This window comes from Glycine soja, chromosome 10, assembly GCF_004193775.1.
Source record: "Glycine soja cultivar W05 chromosome 10, ASM419377v2, whole genome shotgun sequence".
Classification (NCBI taxonomy): Eukaryota; Viridiplantae; Streptophyta; class Magnoliopsida; order Fabales; family Fabaceae; genus Glycine; species Glycine soja.
In genome coordinates this window covers 32,732,087-32,750,793 of record NC_041011.1, presented here as the reverse complement: position 1 = coordinate 32,750,793, position 18,707 = coordinate 32,732,087, and the positions used below count along the sequence as shown (strand labels likewise).

The 18,707-nt window shown below is 34.7% G+C and overlaps 2 long non-coding RNA genes across 14 annotated transcripts; both read right to left on the bottom strand.

Moving 5' to 3' along the window:
• Positions 1-1,024: 1,024 nt before the first annotated feature.
• Positions 1,025-2,402, bottom strand: LOC114372655. The gene is made up of 3 exons (XR_003658252.1): positions 1,832-2,402; positions 1,439-1,642; positions 1,025-1,316 (listed from the first exon to the last, which is right to left on the bottom strand). It is a non-coding gene; the product is annotated as an uncharacterized LOC114372655 (long non-coding RNA).
• A 2,760-nt stretch (positions 2,403-5,162) lies between these two features.
• Positions 5,163-17,963, bottom strand: LOC114372652. 13 transcript variants are annotated; one of them, XR_003658237.1, is made up of 11 exons: positions 17,718-17,963; positions 16,289-17,448; positions 15,751-15,879; positions 15,425-15,544; positions 15,226-15,273; positions 14,922-15,048; positions 14,663-14,761; positions 14,000-14,354; positions 13,473-13,599; positions 13,214-13,312; positions 5,163-13,132 (listed from the first exon to the last, which is right to left on the bottom strand). It is a non-coding gene; the product is annotated as an uncharacterized LOC114372652 (long non-coding RNA). The 13 variants fall into 13 exon arrangements; XR_003658236.1 differs by having other exon boundaries at positions 5,163-10,276; XR_003658239.1 differs by having other exon boundaries at positions 5,163-13,312; positions 16,289-16,386; positions 16,525-17,448.
• Positions 17,964-18,707: the final 744 nt, after the last annotated feature.

Genomic DNA, 18,707 nt, shown 5'->3' with positions numbered 1-18,707 from the left:
TTTACTTTACTAAAAAATATTTTTTGATTATTATATTTATTTTTTTACCTCTTTTTGATTTCCAACGTGGTTACGGCACGACCGAACGGTCGGAGTTCATTTTAACCGAAGTTAACGGATAATACAATTCAAACGTTCGGTGGAAATTGATTTTATTTTTAAGTTAAGCGAGAAATGACTTAAGTAAAATGGCTTAAGCACGTCAACAGGGGGTATAAAAAGTAAACAAAACGAGAATAAAAATGCATGAAACACAATGTGGACCACCATGGGTGCATAGAATGAATCGAAAAGCTTGGTTCGAGGTACTTACCCGTTGAAGATCAAAGAACGATGAAGAACGAATGAAGAACGTCGAAGAACGGTTGAAACCTTTGCGAAATTCCTCACGGAAAACGTTACGGAAACGTTTCGGAAGCGCCTCAGCTTAGATTTTCTTCACGGAAACAATTTTTCCAAGCAAATTCGAAAGAGAGAGAAGTGCCAAAGGGGCTGAACCCTTTTCTTCTTCACTTCCTCCCCTATTTATAGCAAAATAGGGGAGGTGGTTGCCGCCCAGCTCGCCCAGGCGAGCCAGGTTGCTTCCTCCAGAAGCAACAGCCTTCTGGAGGAATATTTTGGAGGGCCCAAGTGGGCCTGGGTGCTATTTGCACCCCCATTTTTACTAAGTACACCCCCCTCTGCTTTTTTTGGTGATTCTTTTTTCGTAAAGTTACGGAAACTTACGAATTTCGTAACGATATTTGTTTTCTTTCCGTAATGTTACGAAACCTTGCGGATTACATAATCATCCCCCTTTTGACTTACGGAATGTTACGGAACCTCACTTAATTATGCAACGATGCTTCCATTTGATTTCCGGTGTGTCACGGAAACTTACGGATTGTGCATCAATATTTTTTTTGGTTTTTCGGCATGTCCTGGAATTTTCACAAATTGTCTAATGATGGATGCCAAGCACCTCACAAGGACCAAAGAAAGGTCGCATGTCATCAAGCAAAGGTCCCCGGACGAAATTAGGGTATGACACCACACTATCCCCAATATTTTCTACATCTTCTTTCACCACTTCCAACCCATCTTTTACTATCAAATTGAGGATGTGAGCACAACAATGCATGTGAAGTAAAGATCCATCCCTAAGCAAACTACCTAAGTGCAATTTATCCTTAATTTTATCAATCATAGCATCATTTGTGGTACAATTATCTAGGGTGATAGTGGACAGTTTTGTGTCAATATTCCAATCCATCAAACAGTCAGTCAATACATTGCAAAGTCTATCACTTGTATGAGGAGCAGGAACATAGATGAACCTAACATAAAAATAGAGATATAATATAAAAACAACCAAAAAAAGAGATATAATATAATCATATTCAATCATTTTATAAAATAAAAGGCCTAATAATATAAAAAGTTCAAATCGTTTTATTACCTCAAAATTTGACTTTGTAAGTTCCAACAACCATCAACGTAATGAGCTATAATAGCCATATACCCCCTCTTCTGACTTGTTGAAGTCCACATGTCTGATGTAATGGCCACTCTTCCATCAAGACTATCCAACAACTTCAAAGTTGTTGCTCGTGCATTCTCAGATTTTCATTATCTCCTTCTTAATTGTGTTTCTAGTAGGAACCTGAAAAATATCACTATATTTTATTTTATAATATACCAGTTGTATATATCAAAGGATAATTTAAAAATAAAAAATGCATTCATCAATAAATCAAAGGAAATAATTACATTTATTAATAGTTATAAATCAATAAATGTATCTATAATATATTATTTGCATACTTGAAAAAAAGGGATTTTGCTAGCGAACCTGAAACACAGGTTGGAGGGCAGCAAAGTATCTCCTAAAGCCAAGGTGATCAACAATTGATAGTGGATACTCATGCATAATAATTTCTTTTTCCAACTCTTCCCTTGCACGTTCTGCATCATAAGTTCCCGCACCCAACTCTTGTTTTCCTTGCACGACCTTATGGGTAAGAAATGTTTGGCCTTTCATCCCTCTCATAAAAATCTTGTATTGAACACAAATCACATTATGCTGCCACAAATGCTTGGTTCCATTTATTGATTTTCCACCAAGAAGTTTCTTACAATACTTGCATTCAGCCTTGTCCAAACCATTGACTTTAATTTTTTTGAAATGCTGTCAAATCTTACTTTTCAGCCTACATATTCCTCCTTGTGCCTCCACATTATTAACTTCATCTTCATGAGGTGAAGGAGTATGATCAACATTAATAGGTGAAGGAGAAGGTGCAAGATCAACTTGAATAGGTGAACGAGTTTGATCAATTGGTGAAGGTGAAGGAGAAGGAGACTCATTAATTGGTGAAGAAATAGGGTAAATTCCTTCTGGTGAAAAACTAATATCTTCCATTACTTTTCTGGAAAGAAAAAAAATACAGCAGGTAAAACTGGGGCAAAAATTAGAATTTATTAAAGAAATTTTTTACAACAATAATAAATCAAATTGGGTTAATAGAAAATGTGAGATTTCGTTGATTCTTAGTTATACTTTCCATCCTCAAGACTTAAAGTACCTCATAAAAGGAGGGAAATAAATTTCTATTTTGAAAGAAGGTAAATATTCCCTATTTCTGTTCCCAAATGAATCAACAATAGTCTATAGAATGGCTTAGGAGGTAGCACAACCCAGCATATGCAAAAAAGAATCAGAGAGGTTATAAAAATGTTAATAAACCTCCTCTATTATTCTATTTCTGTTTCCTTCCTATTAAGTTCATTCAAAGTACTTGTAAAACAAATGCTAGAAAAATTAAGTGTTTCATGTTAAAAATAACAGCATCATGAACCTTTAGCACAGTATATATATACAACTGCACAAATTAAAGAGTAGCTCTCATTGGAAAATTTGTTTCTTTTTCCTTCCTACATTCAAGCGAGAAATTAGTATCAGAGTATATGAATTATTAGATTATTAGGAAAAAAAAAGATTAATTAGGATATAAAAAGTTTAAGAGAAAAATATTCTTTAGGCTCTTCAAGTTTTGATTAAAATTGCAGTAAAAAATTGATTTAAAATTGTTTTTAGTTCTTATTTTAAAAGTAATGATCTTGGTTTTTATATTTTTTGAATGTGGTAGATTTTATTTTTGTTAGGTCCTATAAACAGAGTCAAGGATAAAATCTACCATATTTTAGCAATATAAGGCCTATTTTTTTAAAAAAAATTATATAGAAACAAAAATCAATTTTGACTAAATTTTAAGGGGCCTAAAACCCATTACTCTAAATTTAAGTGTTGTACATTAAAAAAAAATGTTGCATGGATAAGCACCACTCACGTGGACCTAAATGTGACCAGCAAAATTGTTTAAAAAAAACTAAAGAAAAATGTTGCATCTGACATCTAAAATTTGCTAATAAGATACATTTAAATTAAGAAAATTATATTATTTTGACTTGGGCCACAAGTATCATCTACCAGTCCACGATAGACAATATTTCTGAATAGAATCACTACATATTACAAAATTCTCGTATACCAGTGTAATCTGAAAATTAGAGAAAAATAGGAGAGTACAAGTCTCTGGAATACCAGTGCTTTCAGAGTAAAATTTTGATTCACACAATAAACAACTTTATGTTTTCTCTAGTTGTTTCTCTCTGATCCACTCTCTACCATGGTAAATATTAATTAGCAAAAAACACTACCCAAAAGCTTGCATTCTCCATATCAGCAGCAAAGAAAAATTCTATTGAAACAACACATACATCTGCGCTGAGACAGTTGCATTCACCAAAAGAATTTTATCCAACATTTGCACACATTATAAAAAAAATCGTCTTCTTTTGAAAAATAAAGGTAGATTGTTTGCACCTTTCAACTTAGATTCCTAAGCAAATCACACACCTTAAAGTTCAAGAGTATATAATCAGCTTATGAAACTTTTGAAAAATTCGTTAAAATTTCATAGAATTATTACGCGACTTGCATTCATACCAAAAGTCAAGTGGTAAAAACATATTCTTGAATATAGATGTTTCTTTTGCATGCTTACCAATTAAGTTAACAATTTACTTAGATAATGGGAAGCTTCAAATAAACTACTTGTCAATTAAGTATCTGACATCGTTGGGGGAAAAAAAAAAAAGAAGCCTCTGTTCCTCTTTTCAGAGTCAAACAAAAGAAATCCACTTTCACAAGTCAGAAATTGGATAAACTTTACACAAGTTATTCAGATATATCTTGGAATAAAACTGAAAGAATGCCACTGCTTCTGATATACCAAGGACACCGTAGTAGTGTGTCTTCTAGTTCTACAGATCTTCAAACCTGTTCAGTTTATCTCAAACTAAATTTCCCACTAATTTTGGGGGACCATGATGATGTTGATATGTCTAATTACTTCACCCCACTTTACGATAACTAGTGCATACACTATTAGCTACTAATAAGAGTTCCTCTACCAAAAAGAGAAATATACCCCACATTTACAAACAGTTTTAGTTTTGAATATTTATTATATCAAGGACCGTGTAAGCAGAATAAATCTATCATACCAAAGGAAAAATCAAAGGAAACAAGAAAATCAAAGCTACAAATTTAATCAAATCGTAATAGTGGAAACTTTACTCATTTTATTAGAGAAGCACGAAGACTATGCTTAATGGACTGTGCACAGTTAAATTTATCACACAAGAAGGGCCAAGGATTTCCCTCCAAATAATCAACTATAACCTATCCCACTTTCTACTTGTCCTATAGATATACAGAAAGATTGCAATTTGCAAACAAGTCAAAGCAATCTTCAATGAAGGAATTGAAGAAGATTTAGCTTGTAAAGACTATTTCAAAACGTGTGAAATCAGCTAGTGAGATCTTCTAAGTATGTATCAAGTCCCTCTCTAATCTACCAAGTATCAACTAATATACACATAACAAATAAATACTATCTGTTCACAGAACTACCCAAAACAAGAGAAATTGTCTGCATGGGATATATTCATCTTAAGCTACAACAGGAAAATGTTACTTCAATTCAAACAATATAAAATAGCTCGAACCAGAATAAGCACAAGCATCGCAATGGAATGCATCACATAAAACACTTGCAACCGTGGCATGCAATTCAATTCAACCAAGGCTCAAAAACCATACCGATACAGTAAATTCATTATTGTAATAAATCCAAGATTATTTATTTCAGTTCTCAAATATAAAAAATTTCAGCTTGATTATTAATCAATGAAAGGAAGCAGGTCAAGTAAAAATCCAAACAAGGAAAAAGCACATAAGAAGCTTTTTAACTAAAACTATTTCTCTTAGATGTAGATTGTATGCATCAGTATCTACCGCATAAATCACACTTTCTGCATAGAGACGATAAACTTAAATCTAGAAGCGTTTCGGATCTAATAAGCAGAGATTAAAATAAATTTATGAATGAATGAATGAGAAGAAGGAACCTTCGTTGCGTCCTCTCTTGAGCGGCCTCACATTCTCCACTTCTCCTTGACTAAGAGGCTGAGAGCTGTAGTAGCTGTAGCGATGCAAAATAAGATTTAGGTTTAGCAATGTGAGGAGTGAGGACTGAGAGCTGCAGTAGCAGTGCAAAATAAGATTTAGCCTTTAGGAATTAGGTTTTTCAAATTATAACATTGAGGCGGGTCGGGTTCGGGGCGGGGTCGGGGCGGATATCTATAATCCCATACCCACCCCCGCCCCCGTTTTGGGTTATCGGGGAAAACCCGAACCCGGTCAACACGGTTTTTATCCGTCAAAGTTGGGGCGGGTTCGATTCGGTTCTCACGGGGTCGGGTTTCGTTGCCATGCCTACACGGTAAAGAGTTACCACGATTTCCTCCCATAGTGTTGCAAGGTTCCTACTATGAAAGTGGTTGTAGGCAAAGGAAAAAATTGAATCCTTACGAGCAAATGATCATGGATCATGCTGGACCATCAATTGGCCAATACATAGAACAACAGGGTGTAATTGAGACAGAATACAAGGAGGAGAATCCTAATCCTGAAGCTCAAAAGTTCTTTGATATGCTTGCAACTGCTCAAGCACCATTGTGGGAAGGATGCGAGCATCATTCAGAATTGTCAGCTTCTTTGGCCTGTCTTAGCTTGAAATCTGATTATAATATGTCAGAAGGGTGTTTTAATCATATGGTTCAACTTATGGGCGACAACATGCCAAAAAACAATACTATGGTTAGTAATTTTTATCAAGCTAAGAGGTCAGTGCATAAATTGGGTCTCGGTTGTTTGAAAATTGATTGTTGCCCGAACGGATGCATGTTGTATTACAAAGAAAATTCAGATAAGAGTATAACCAATTGCTTTTTTTTGTAAAATTGATTGGTACTTGACGGTTAATAGGAGAGGGATTGAAAAGAAGTTTCCTGTTAAAAAAAATGTGGTACTTTCCACTCATTCCAAGACTAAAATGATTGTACTCTTCAATGGCCACTGCATCTCACATGAGATGGCATAGTGAAAATCAGAGGGACCCGAATGTCATGTGTCATCCATCTGATGGTGAAGCGTGGAAACATTTTGATAGAATGCATCCAGAATTTAGTTAGGACCCTAGGAATGTTAGATTGGGATTATGTTCAGATGGATTTAGTCCTTTTGGTCAATTTGGGAAGACTTACTCTTGTTGGCCGATTATCTTAACTCCATACAATCTTCCTCCTGGCATGTGCATCAAGAGAGAATTTATGTTTTTAACTGTCTTAATTCCAGGTCCATCAGATCCAAGGCACAAGATTGATGTGTACTTGCAACCACTCATAGATGACTTATGCACCTTATGGAATGATGGCATACCAACTTTTGATGTGTCATTGAAGCAAAATTTTTTGATGAAGGCTGCTTTGATGTGGACAATCAATCACTTCCCCAGCTTATGGGATGTTGTCAAGTTGGACAACTGCTGGTAGACTTGGTTGTCCCATATGTATGGAACGATCAAAGGCATTCACAACTTTAAATTTTCACATGGTCTGTTATTTTGATTGTCATCGCCAATTTCTTCCGCTTAATCATGCATATAGGAGGAATAAAAAGTCATTCAAGAAGGGTCGCATTGAGACCTCACCCCCTCCTCCACGTTTGTCTAGTCTTGATGTTTGGAATAGAGTTGCACATTTATCGCTCTGCCTTGAGTCGCAAGAAGAAAAATATTTTCCTGGTTATGGTGTTGAACATAATTGGAAGAAACAAAGTATATTTTGGTTGTTAGCATATTGGAAAACCCAACTTCTGGGTCATAACATTGATGTCATGCACACAAAAAGAAATGTGTTTATGAATGTCTTTAACATTGTGATGGACATCAATGGAAAAAGCAAGGATGCACACAATGCTCGAATGGATTTAGTAGAAATATGTAATTGGAAGGAGCTTGAGCTGGTAGATGTTGGTTGTGACAAGTTCTTTAAACCAAAGGCAGCTTATGCAATGACCAAATCCCAGAGACTCGCTGTTCTTAAATGGGTCAAAGAACTAAAGTTACCAGATGGCTATGCCTCCAATTTAGGTCGGTGTGTGGATCTTAACAAGAGAAAAATTCATGGAATGAAAAGTCATGATTGTCATGTTTTCATGCAACAGTTGCTTCCAATTGCATTTGACTCATTACCAAAGCCTATTTGGAAGCCATTTGTTGAACTTAGCCAATTTTTCAGAGAACTAACTTCGACAACTTTAAATGTTGAGCAACTAAGAATTATGGAAAATAACATACCTGTGTTGTTGTGTAAGTTAGAACAAATATTCCCACCAAGCTTCTTTGATTCAATGGAGCATCTTCCAGTTCATTCACCTTATGAGGCAAGACTTGGTGGTCCAGTCCAATATCGTTGGATGTATCCTTTTGAGAGGTATAAAATGAGTAATCATTTATACACCATTGTATTATATACATATAGTCATTTTAAAAAAAATACTTATTCATATTAATTTTAGGTTTTTGCACTCCCTCAAAAATAAAGTCAAGAATAAAGCTAGAGTTGAGGGATTGGTTTGTGAAGCGTACTTAGTGGAGGAGACATCTACCTTTGCCTCGTTTTACTATCCTGATCAAATTGCAACAAGAAGGACTAGGATGCCTCAAAATGTTGATGCGGATGAAGGTTCTTCATCTTCTCCTCCTATATCAATTTTCAATTATCCAGGAAGAGCGAGTGGTAAATCCAAAACATATTTTTTGGACCAAGTTGATGTTCATGTTGCTCACTTGTACGTTCTTCAAAATTGTCCAGAGGTTGAGCCATATTTAGAGTAAGATGATTTTAATACTTTTATAACTCTAATTAATATTTTAATGATGTTATGTTTTTTACGTTGACTAATTTGTTTTCTCTTTTCCAGTATTTATGAGAATTTTTTAAGGGAGTTGAATCCCACTACTTCGAATGCTCAACTTAACCAAGACATTTCCTCCAACTTTTCTGCATGGTTCAAGCAATATGTAGGTTAATACCTTATATATTATTGAAATAACATTTCTTCCATAATGATACGATGTTATATATGGTGTTAATTGTTAAATTTTGTAGGTTCTAAATCCAAAAAATAATATTCAAGATTCAATATTGGTTAATTTGGCATGGGGGCCTAAGGGAAAAGTTGAATCATGACCTATCTACATTATAAATGGATACAAATTTGAAACAATTAGTTGGAATGAAGGCACGAATTCTTCTAATTATGGTGTTTACGTATGGGGAACTGATGGCCAACTAGAATCTGATTTTTATGGAATGTTGTCTGATATTATTCAATTAGAGTATACTGGCATCCCATTGATGAAGTTAGTTCTATTCAAGTGTGATAGGTTTGATAATACTCCTTATATAGGGACACGAGTAGATAAAAAGTATGACAGTGTTGAAGTAAGACAATAAAAAAGATATACTAAAGCATATGACCCATTCATATTTGCACAACAAGCAGAACAAGTTTATTACACAACATATCCTGAGGGACATCGAGGATGGTTAGCCATAATGAAGACAAAAGCTCGCAGCAGAATCACTGACAATATAGTAAGTGAAATTGAACAAGAGGCTCCATACCAAGATGATGAGCTTGTAGGGCTTCAAGAAGTGTTGGAACTTGACCCTGATGTCATTAATGAATCTCTTGCGGATGTTGATGGAGGTGGAGAAGAGATAGATGCAGATTTACTCAAACAACTAGACTTGATCGAACCAGACAAGGATGAATGCATGTTAAGTGAGAATGACATTGAGAGTGATTTTGAAGATACAGATACTTCTTAGGTAATTCATAGATTAAAGTTGAGACAAAAGGTTCATGTATTTTAAAAAATGCAATGAACAAGATTAGAAATGGTCAAGATAAAGGAAAGTGGATAACAGCTAATGTTCGAGCAGCCTTGGACGAACATTGGGGTTTTACAAATTTCCTAAACAAGAGCTCCACTGCCAAGGTGAATCGATCTGTTCATAGAGGAGCCTCAGCATACTGTGGTGGTTCCATATCTTCTGCAACTCACTTTGAAAAGCTGGTAATTTTACTTCATATGTATGTATGTATGTATGTATGTATGTATGTATGTATGTATGTATGTATGTATACTTCATTGATTTTCAATTTAGTGTAATTAATTAAATGTTTTACAATTTTAATTTCTTAAATTTATGTAGTCAAAGGAGTTTTAAAGACCACCAACTGCTTGGGAGGTGATGGAGAAAACTAAGAAATTGAAGTCGGGAGAATGGGTCAATGACAAGTCCCGTGAATTTGCTGTAAGTTGTTTCTTCTAATCTTATCACTTTATTTGATATATAGTGCCTGGTATTATAAATGAACTCTTACCTTTGATGAATATCTCTTGAACCTATTTACACATCTTGATTTGCTTTTCTATAGTTAGTGTTAAATGTTTGTGATTGGCTAGTATAAACTTTGAAGCCTACTATAGTAGATTAAAGTTATTTTTTTTCCTGTGTTAGTGATGGTTTTCTTGAATATTAATCCTTATATGTCTACACATTTAACAATTTATCTTCATACCTCACTTTATATTGAAGGAGAAATATCAACATCATCGAGATGAAATCTTACAACGTTCAACAGAGGAAGGCACATCTACACAGGGTTCCCCTAACACTGTTACTTCTGTTAATGATAATGAAATATATTTGAATGTTGTTGGAGGTCCAAATTACAAGGGGAACGTGTACGGCCTAGGTACTTTGAGCAAAAGGTTTAGTTGCTCAAAATCAGCTCCATCTACTTCTATTGCTCCTGTGGAAGACCAAATAGAGGAAATGCATGAGACAATTAATAAATTGAATGCTGAGCTTTTGGCAAAGGCAAATAAGGAGAAGACACTTGAGGAAAAGATGTTGCAGATGATGGAGAATCATGACCACCAAAGTCAGGAGATGCGACAACAGATGCAACAACAAAATGAGCAAATTCGTCAACAAAATGAGCGAATGCAACGTATACTACAACACTTGCATATTCAGCCTATCATACCAGCTCCTAGTCTATCACCTACCATAGCAAATGGAACAGACCACCATGTTAATGATACTCAGGTTGATCATCCTCATGACATGGAAAATGATCATTGACTCTAGTTATTGTTTAATTAGGCCACATTAGTTATGAATTTGAACTTCATTAACTTTTACGTTGCATTTCACTAAACTTTGAAAACTTTGAATTTGCAATTTATGAATCTTTAAAATAGAACTTTGTTATAAGATATATATTTACTCATTATGAATGTCTAATTTTATTTATAATTTTGATCATACAATTTAATTAAAATTTATGTTTATAGTTGATAATTATTAAGCAGGTCAAAACGTAACTGGAAAAACAAAACATACAACATAATTTTGCATTAAAAAAATTAATATTAAATAGCGACCGAATTAGCAACCGATATCCATTAAATTCTGAAAGAAATTTTATACTAGCAACCTCATTAGCGACCGAAATATATTTTATTGCAAATTCAGCCACCGAATTCACGACCGAATGACCTTTTTTTAAATTATATATTAAAATTGATTATTCAATAGCGACCGAAATAGCGACCAAACTCCTTTTGAATTTAGTTTATATTTAAGTTTAATTATATGATGGTGACTGAAATAGAGACCAAATATTTTTTGATTTTATTTTAAATATAAAATATAACTGCATATTAGCGACCTAATTAGCAACAGACAATGTCGGTTACAGAACTGGTCCCAAGCAAAATAGCAACCAACTCCATAGTGACCGAAATTATTATTTTAGTGCATCGCTAGTTTGGTCGCTAAATAGCAGCCGAAAATAAATTTGGTTACAATGAACTTAGCGACTTGGGTTTTTGCAACGTAATGTGTTCGGTCGCTATTGTGGTTACTAATACTAATTGTGACCGAATTTAATGATTTAGCGACGAAATTTGTCGGTCGCTAAAGCGCTATTTTTTAGTAGTGAACGATAGTCTTCCCCGCGATTTTATGCTTCCGTTTCAGTGGAAGTCACCGTCACTTGCTTTTTGAACGAGGGGAGGTGTGGAAGGTTTGTGACTTTGTGCATGTGAGCATCACGATAATCGTAAGGAGATGGAACGCCAATACTTTTGCAGGTAAGTTAAGTTATTGTATTGAAGATTTTTGTATATAACCATGGTGGATGGTTGTGATCCCTTTGTGGGGTTGTTTGGTTGATGTGGTCCACGATGTGTTTTCCACGTGAGTGTTAATTTTTTATTCAAGTTTTGGACTCCACGGGGTGTGTGGATGTTTTTGTTTTTTTGTGGTCCCTTATGCATTCCTCGCGATTGTGGCTTTTGTTTTCTTGTGGGGTTGTTTGGTTCATGTGGTTTTTATTCATGTTTTGGGCTGTCTTTTCGTTCATGTTTTTTATTTATTGAATGGACATATAAAGTGGGTTTTACTGTGTAAAAGAATTTTGTTTTCTTATTACTATCATTTTTTTTCAGGCCAACCGAAGAACAAACAGTGAGGTTAAAAATTCACCATGGTGGGATGTTCATTTATCAGCCCTTTACTCTGTATATCAATGGCCAGATCGAAGAAGAAGAATGGGGTTGGGATGTGGATACTATGTCTTATATTGACTTCAAGAAGAAGATTAACTCCCTCGGGTACAAGTCATTCATGTGCTTATGGTATAAGGACCCAAGAAAAGCACTGAGCAGAGGGTGATTGACACATCCTCAAAAAAGTTGAATGATGTTGAGGATGACGACGTTGTTGTAATTGATGGAGTGGAGGCTCAGGTTGAAGCTGTGGTGGAGGGTGAAGTTAAAGCAGTGGTGGAGGGTGAAATTATGGCTGAGGGGCAAGTTGATCAACAGGCTTTGGTTGAGGTTCAGGTGGAGGTTGAGGTTCATGTTGGTGAACAAGGTTTGGTGGAGGTTCAGGTGGAGCCTGTAGGGGAGACTAATGTTCAAGCTCAGATGGAGGCTGAAGTTCATGTTCATGAATAGACTTTGGTGGAGGTTCAGGTGTAGGCTGAAGGGGAGGTTGGTGTTCAAGGTGAGATGGAGGCTGAGGCTGAAGGGGAGGCTAGTGTTCAAGGTGATGATGTTGAAGTTGAGGAAGATGATGATGATGATAGTAGTGAGTATAGTGAAGTTTCAGATAGTGACTTTGAAGAAAATTGGGATTGGACAGAATACCATGACCCTGAGACATTTACACAGACAGGTTGACCCACATATTAGACTAATGAAGCAGACTTGTATGGTCATAATACTTCAGCTGCAACAAATTTTGATTTTGGTGATGAAGATGGACATTCTGATGAGTTAGATACTCCATATTGAAGTGATGTTGAAGCTAATCCAAAAGTCAAATTTCCTCAATTTAAGGTGCTTGAAAATGATGAAGATGCAAAGTTTGAGGTAGGGCTGCAATTCAGTATTAAGAAAGAAATTCTAGAGGCTATCAAAACCTTTGCTATAATCTCTAAGAAGAATCTGAAGGTTAAAAAAATGATAATAAGAGAGTCATTGCAATCTGTAAGGAAAAAAAAGGGGTTGTCCGTTTTACTTACAGGTCAGCAAGTCCATTCAAGCGACTTATTGGCAAGTAGTCACATTCAAATATCAACATTCTTGCTTTAGAACTGCCAGAAACATTCAAGCTACACCTAAAGAAGCTATATTCAAACACTGTCGTTCACAGTTATAGAGGTTGTAATACTTACTCCAATAACAATATTGCTTATTTTCAATTTCAAGTTGGATCTCTATCTGTTATGGATGATGCCTTCACCTCTGTCCATATGCCCCTTCCTTCTTTTAATCTATTAAATCCACAAATCATCAACTTTCAACTCACAAATAAAACAAACATTAGCAAAAAAGACAAGTTTCTTTTCCTCACTGATAACCACAACAAGCTCTATCAATTGATGACACACCCCTAAACAGAGGCCATTGACATATAGAAAATGTTGTACATACCCAGATATAAAGAGATGTTTCCTGGATCGAGCTTGAGTTGGGCCCTGAGCCTGCCTCCTCCACAATGCAGTGTTGAGACCAAAATTTATTAGCAGCATGTACTCATAGACTGGTAAGATGGCAGGCACTATGAGAATTTACAAACAACATATGTGAGTAAATAGGAATTAGTCACTTTGGGCAATAGTTAAGCTCAGTTACATAGTTAAGCTCAGTTACAACTCAGCAATAACTTAGACAAATCTAAAGTAATTACACCTAACAGTAGAAATTATAGAGAAGTCACAACTAAACACCCTAGGTTAAAGTTGTAAAATACTGACAGAGTAACAGTAGTAATGTGACATCACTCCAATACTCCCCCTCAAACTCAAGAGGGGCTGATCCGAGAATTGATAAAAACAAAAAAAACTGAGTTTTTGTTGAAGTTCTCTAAAATGGAGGTGTGACAGCTTTTGTTCAATTAGAATGTGAGTACATTTGTGTAGAGCAGAAACATAATAGAGATGAAAGCTTTGGTTGTTCACCTTCCTTACAAATAATAGGACAAGTCCCACATGCTTTGTTCTAACATGAAGAAAGGGATTACGAGCTGGTGACACAGTACTGAGATTGGCACATAGGATAGTGGGTGTAGTAAATTCAACCCCAAGTTCTGTGAAAAGAGACTGCAGCCATAATACTTTTTCTGTTGCGTGTCAAACAGAAATGCTTTACCTCCGTGCTCCATTGGGCCACCAAGGTTTGTTTCTTAGACCACCAAGAGACTAGGTTAGGACCAAGAAATACGCAGGACACATATGTGAAGATTCCAACATCTCAGGTTAAATGCATAATCAACATCACAGTAGGCCTGGAGAACAAGGGGCAGAGCTGAATTTGCTGGTTGAAACAACAGACCATGATTAACTGTGCCTTTAAGTCAACCAATATATTATTATCATAATTATAACAACCAACTTGAAAGCTCAAGAAAAATTAGAGAAAGCGAAAGAAGAATTTTGAAAATGACATTTTATTATTTCATAAAATTGATCTCATCCATACAAAACCCAACTATGTAAGGTAGGTAAGTTGACTCAATTACAGCTAAGCAATAACCATAGAGAAATCTGAAGTAATTGGAACTAACTGTAGAGAAGCTATATTCAAACACTGTAGTTCACAGTTATAGAAGTTGTAATACTTACTCCAATAACCCTATTGCTCATTTTCAATTTCAAGTTGGATTTCTGACTGTTATGGATGATGCCTTAACCTCTGTCCATATGCCCCTTCCATCTTTTAATCTATTAAATCCACAAATCATCAACTTTCAACTCACAAATAAAACAAACATTAGCAAAAAAGACAAGTTTCTTTTCCTCACTGATAACCACAACAAGCTCTATCAATTGATGACACACCCCCAAACAGAGGCCATTGACATATAGAAAATGTTGTACATACCCAGATATAAAGAGACGTTTCCTGGATCGAGCTTGAGTTGGTCCCTGAGCCTGCCTCCTCCACAATGCAGTGTTCAGACCAAAATTTATTAGCAGCATGTACTCATAGACTGGTAAGATGGCAGGCACTATGAGAATTTACAAACAACATACGTGAGTAAATAGGGATTAGTCCATTTGGGTTTCATTTTGAAGAATGCTACAAACAGATGGACAACAAAAGATAGCATAAGTTCAGTCATGGAGGGATAAAAATTTAAACAACATAAAAAAATGGTAGAGCATTGATTAATTGTTATACTCACCACTGAATAACCGCTTTGTGTCCGATCATCTAAAGTTTGTCGAAGATTCTTTGACCAAAGAAAGGAAGAAAGTGATTATTATACATATAAGAAGTTCATTCACAATTATCAATATGAAAATTAAATTTCATGAGAAAAGAAAATAACCAAAACAAATGGCAGCATCAATATAAAAGTTTGTCGACAAAAATAAAAATACCACAACAGGACAACCAGCTCTCGGGATACTATCTGATTGCAGACCGCCAAAAGGATTTAAAACCTCATATTCAACAAGAATACATACATTTATTCCCCAAGCTTCATAAAATTCCCCAACCTGAGCAAAAATTTAAAAATAAATAAATAAATGATACCGAGAAAGAAAGAAAAATTTACTTCATGAAAGGTAGAAATAGAATGCTAGTGAACCAGCTAACAAACAAACCAAATTTTATTGACAATGCGTAACCATGCTCTCTTCCAACTAAATTTACAAGAGCACCAGTGACAAAGCTCTCAATGAATGATATAACTATTACTTACTCTGCAAAGCAATACTTGACGTGGAAATTTTGGCTTGAATTGCAACATTTCCCAGTTAAGTGTTCCTTCCTTCAGACTACACACATGAAAATTGATTCCTCCATCAACTTTCTCACAATAATACCATCCCTAGAAATAGAGAATAAGGGAATTCAAGTATTTATGTGCAAGTTTATTGAACAATAGCCAATGTAAATGGTTAAGAATAAAGGGTTATGAATTATATACAATCTTAAATCTTGAATAGCATTCTTGTTGACTTTGGTCCATTAGTTGTGAGTTTGTATTTGAACAGAAAAAAACTTACCTGTATTGCAATTTATGCAGGGGAAAATAAATCCTTTATATCGAGAATAGAATAAAAGTGCAAAATAAAGCATGGTAACAGTTTGAAAGTAAACTTGTAAACTATAAAGTCCTAATAAATCTGTAGGTAAATGTTTTAAAAAGAAAACCGCAATTAATGTTTTCATATTTTTTATTACAAAAATGAAGAGAACGCACATAAACTAATAACATGAATTTCATACAAACTCACCTTCCATTTTTCATGTTGGGATTCAGGCCAGGCAAATTAGAATAGTCAAGTCTTTCAGTTAGTTGGACAGTTGAAAGCTTTCTGCACATCTGCAACCTCTGCCATAATTTGGAAAGGAAACAAGAGTGAGAATGAAAATTCTCGCTAAAGGTCTCATGGTTTATAATCACAACAACAAAAACCAAGAATGACTAATTTTGCAATTTAACTAGATGCGAAAAAGTAGATGGACCTACCCCTTTCCACCCCAATATGTGAGGAAGGTTTTTATATTCTAAACCATTATTTGGTACTTTGGGCTTTGGTCTACGTACCGGAACTGATAACGTTCGAGATTATGCTGGATTATACACTAAAGATTCTTATTTGACTCTCTCTTTAATCCTATGTCTCTTATCCTTAGGAGGTCTTCCTCCACTATCAGGTTTTTTCGGAAAACTTCATTTATTCTGGTGTGGATGGCAGGCAGGCTTATGTGGCCTTACTACTCCCCCTTGAAAACTTCTTTTCCGTATAACTCGATTCATTTTTTACATGTGCATTTATTCTGTCCATCAACAAGTTTCACAACTTAGATGACATACCGCAAAATAATAGATGTTTACATCATTAGGATTTCACCACGTCTACAAAATATCAAATCAAACAAATTAGAGCTATTTTTTTCTGAATTCGGAATGACAACTCCACAATGTGTTTAACTTGACATCTAACACTAGTATTAATAGATATGCATCCAAGTATATAATTCACATTCAACCTATTTCAATACTCATATGATAATCATATCTTAACTTCCTAATCATGATTCTTGCATATTGAATGAGTTAGCAAAGTTTCTAAATAGACACAATAATGTAGCTGCTCACATTTTATCGCAATAACAGGTAAAGCAAGCAAGATGTAGCTAGAATGAACTCAAGGTTAAACACAACTATTAGCATGAATAACTCATGCCAACTAATCCGATGTTGTTCTTCATGCACCAAAATCTCAGACAAGATGTTTATGATTCCTATAATGTCTCTAAACCATAGTGTTATCAATGGTGGACGGTGGAACAGAGTGGAAAGCCAAAATTCTGCCATATATCCACGCCATTGTGGCCCATGGTGCTGTCATAGCATAATTTCTCTCAATAAAGCCAAACATTATCCTTCCTACGAATTTCAAAGTCCAATGCATTAGCGCAAAGAGATTAGAAAAAAACAAAGCAAAGATCATGAATGATATTGATTACCGAAGTAAGTGATGAAATGAAAATGGGAAACGGAGGAGAAGGAGAGAAGTGACTAGCGAGCAAGAAGAAAAAAAATGACAACGTGTATTTATTGTAAATATATTATACATACGGATGTGTGTAGATTCATTCAAATTATGAAAACACACTAAAAGTTAATGTTTACCTCTCCAACATAGAGTTTTTTACCTGGTCTGAACATCACACAGACGCTTCAAGAACCTACAACCGACGAAGGTCACAGTGATAGCACTCTCAACTTCCTCACATAAAACTTCTATTTGATTAGCTCCTGATAAGAAACTTTTTGAAGGAAGATGTGCTCCATTCAAATCATTGACATCCATATAAGTAGAAGACTTTTTTTCGTTTGGGAATTTTTTTGCAGAAAGCAATTCCTTTTCCTTAGCATAAATTGACTGATAAAGATATTCAGCTCTTTTGATAATAAGCTCAGGAATTCCTTCTTTATCCTTTACTATGTTTATAATTTTAAGTTTAATTACCAATTTGTTTTATTTACGTGCATATTTTTTACATTTTAGTTTATACATCTTCAAATTACTTGTTTAATCTTTACACATTTTTTTAATCTATTTTAATCCTTTGAGACACTAAAATGAATTAAACAGTATATATGTAAGAACTTTAAGAAGTTAAAAAATTAAAAATATATGTATAAGAACAAACACTAATAGTAGTGACTTTTAGGTATAAAAACTAAAATAAATAATTTCTGTAAGTACAAGACCTAAATGAATAATTAAATTTATTAGAAAAAAAGTATTTTTATCAGAGAAAAACCAGGGAAGATTCGGGATAAAAGAATATTCAGTTTCCTCCATTTTCTTAAAGTATTTTTATCACCATTTGTTTAAATTCACGTATTTCTTCTCTCTCCCTCCCTTTCTCTTCTCCCCTTCTATTTTACGCCCCTCCTCTGTTCTTCGCTCTTCTCCACTTCCCCATCCATTAGATATGATGAGTACTTAATATTTTTTTAGTTATTTTTTATTATGTTTTATTATTTATTTTATATTTTCTTCAAAGACAAAAAAGTAAGATTCAAATAATTAAAAGAATTGGTCTCCTTGAATTTTCTTTAAAAATATAAGAGATTTTATTTGAATTTTAAATCAAATGTACTCACAAATAAGTTTGAATGACTTCAAATAATTA